This window comes from Cyclospora cayetanensis, unplaced genomic scaffold (assembly GCF_002999335.1).
Source record: "Cyclospora cayetanensis isolate NF1_C8 unplaced genomic scaffold, CcayRef3 CcayRef3_contig_53, whole genome shotgun sequence".
Classification (NCBI taxonomy): Eukaryota; Apicomplexa; class Conoidasida; order Eucoccidiorida; family Eimeriidae; genus Cyclospora; species Cyclospora cayetanensis.
In genome coordinates this window covers 19,962-23,165 of record NW_020312514.1, presented here as the reverse complement: position 1 = coordinate 23,165, position 3,204 = coordinate 19,962, and the positions used below count along the sequence as shown (strand labels likewise).

Below are 3,204 nucleotides of genomic sequence, written 5' to 3'. Positions count from 1 at the left end.
AGACTACGAACCTCCCATATGATAAACTCGGACTCCACAGTGCCATTGCTACACACTACCCTTGAAATGCTGGGCGCCTCCCGAAACTTTTTGACGCTTTACGTAGAAACCGGTCTTTGACAGATAAGGTTTGCACCAAAAGCAGACAGGTAGTAGACTGTTGTCTGTCAAGTGATGGGTCTCTTTGAACTTAAGGTGATGTCGTTTGGTATCCAAGATGCACGCGCCTTGTCGAAGACCAATATCAATGCTTTTCTCTAAGTAGTGTTGGCCCAAAGAGTAGTTGCCCATTTTGACGACAGTCGTATCTAGAGTCTGGACTTAGTCCCTCACGTGCAGCTGTAAAGGCGGTTGCTGAGCACCTTATAACAACATCGATGTACTACGAATTCGGGAATTACAAGGTACCAAGGGAGCAGTTGGAATACTTAGGTTACATCATCGGCGGGAAGGACATTAAGGGTTATGCTGAAGACAGCATGCAATTCTTAACTGTTCAGAGTGCCCACCCCAGGAGACGCAGTTGCGGTAGTCCTTCGGGACTGCCAAACACGGCGCATATTCGTGGCGCCCGAGTTCGCCGACGTTGCATGGCCGCTGGAAGCATATGAGACTACCTGAACTCCACCGCATACATCCGCTTTGAAGCAACCCAAGAAGCGGCTAGTAAAAAATACGGTTCACCCAATTTCCGACTCCACCATACCTGATCACCCTTGAGCTACTGCATCAGGCTATGCCTGAGGCTCAGTATTGGAACGTGGCAACAACCGAGCTCTGTTTAAGCCAGATAATGAACGCTTTACTGAAAAAATACCCCATTTTCACCCAAGATGTTCAAGCATTAGTCAGCGCTTCTAATACATGGGGATACGTGGTTTCCTGTGCAAACGCTTATTCCATACAAATCACCAGGAGTTGGCCTACTTCCAGCAGCCAACTATCTCTAATCCACAATGAAAACACATAAAGCATTAGCTCGATTTTCTGGACAAATTCCATAATATCATGATCAACTATCTGAAATGGCACGCGGTTCTAGGCTGTGGGCGCTGTCGCCTGCTATCCACACTTTGCCAGTGGAGATGCCCTGCACCTGCTCGTCACCACCTGCATCACTTCCTACGGGTGGATGACCGCTATTGCTGCAGCCGCTCATGCGCCAGAACAGCAGCACAGAAATCTGGATCACCAGGGAGCTATTGTGGGGGTGCCAGCTTACTTAGGGTTCCAAGCGATCCCCTTCAAAGCTCACCTATCCCATTTGTCCCCTGAGCCAGTGTCACAAATCGAGGCACCAGAGCGGGTGCCCGATTTGCCTTCCTGCACCGGAGTGTTCAACTGCAGGGACGTAATCGCTCAACACCGGTGAAAGGCAGTCCTTAAATCGCTAGGGCTTCGCTCTTTTGTCCGCTGATGAGGATCCGATACGAGCTCAAGCTTACGCTGCATAATCCAATTGGCCCGACCTCACCAAACCCTCCAAAGTGGTTGAGTGGCAGGAAGGCGAAGAGGGTCATTCCTACGTTAAAAGCAGCACAAAGAGCGCTTTTTCTCATTACTTATTCTCTGCGTATTTGCATACTTGACATGTGGCGCATTCGCGTTTCTCCGCTTCCAAGGTTCTATATGTTATTCGGAGCCATGACCACGTCATTGCCTGCAAATGTCTTGCTTGCAAAGGATGTAGCCATGTTAAGCTAACCTTATGACGAATTACCTTATACAATGCGTGGCACTATGCGAACTTATTGTAATGCCCACGGGGTGTGCTGTGGCGAGCCTGCAAGGTACTGATTAGAGGCCAGGCAGCTTACATCGGCCACCCCGCATTGCCTTCCAACGATTCAGTCTCGTCAAGCTAGATTTTATCACGGATTCCTTTTCTACGATAATAACAACAGTTTAGCTGCCGTTAAGTACACCCATTTATAAGACGACGCACTTCACTTTGATTACCAAGGCTAGTTTAACAGCAGATACGGTTCAGTTGGTCGCATCTCGCCCATTTTGTTTTCGTGGGGTTTCAAAAGTCCTTTTTGATCGGGGCCCAAGATGTCACTCTGACAAGTGGGAACGTCTATGCCAGTCTTTGAAAGTCAAGTGGGTGGTGGCATCCGCATATCACCTTTAAACGGAAGGTGAACAGAATGCATGGACAGATGCTACGGAGTTTGGTTCTTCAATCCGATGGGAGCGAGTGTCAGATCGTGCCTCTCGCTTCTTCGCTCACATAGAGCGCCACCGGTGACCAGGGAGTACCATACTACGGCATCAGGAATCGACATGCTTGGGAGCGTTGCGCCAACACGTACGCCCTATGACCAGGTTCTACACGCAACTGTGTGAGCCGACCTAGAGTCAAATGCTGAAGGTGAAATGACATCAAAAGTTTTAAGCTGCCTCCGAGCTAGGGGAAGTTGAGTGTATTATCGATGTTGACGTTTATATTAATACCGACAATCTCCCGGGTGTGTCCATCTGCTCTAAGCTAGGACCCCGTTACTGCGGACCAGTTTTGATAGTCTACTAGGCTGGCAAGGTTGCCGACAGCGGTGCCATGCCTCCCTGACACAGGCTCCACGATGCTTCCACGCATTGTACCGCATCAAAGCTCGATTAGGCGGCATTCGTACGACGTTGCAAGGGCCAGCAGTCGGTCGCCACTACATTCGGGACACCACAGGGCAGGCATCAGCCACCTACGGAGTGGACTACACTGTGACGGATAATAGTAAGGATGGTTGAATTCGGTATCTGCTCAAATGACACAATACTTCCGAGGACCACGCCACCTGGGAGCAGACTCAACCTTGCACATTGCCTGCATCCCTCCGCGCCTGGCAGCCCAACCAACTCAAGCGGCCCCGACAGGCAACAGCCGGCTCTGCCAGCCTCTCAGCGGTGATGGCCATTGGAGGAGAGCAAGCGGCTGACTGACCGCCGCCGCTTCACGAACCTACCAAAATATGTAAGGCGAGCAGGCTCAAGGCCTAAATCAACTTGGACGGCAGCTGGAGAGGCAAGTGTTAGGGACCCACAATGATCCCTGCAAGATACAAGAGGGACGACGCCCTTGAAGGAAACTTGCAATCGACCCCGCTGACGGAACACACGACGGTCGCCAGGGGGAGAGGAATCCTTGCGAGATGAATGAAAGTGTAGTGCCGAACACTACAATAGCAAGGTTCGGGCAATTTACAA

General features: G+C 50.6%; 1 pseudogene; it reads left to right on the top strand.

Annotated features, from left to right (window-relative positions):
• Nucleotides 1–787: 787 nt before the first annotated feature.
• LOC113146723 lies at nt 788–2,359 on the top strand (annotated as a pseudogene).
• The last annotated feature ends 845 nt before the right edge of the window (nt 2,360–3,204 follow it).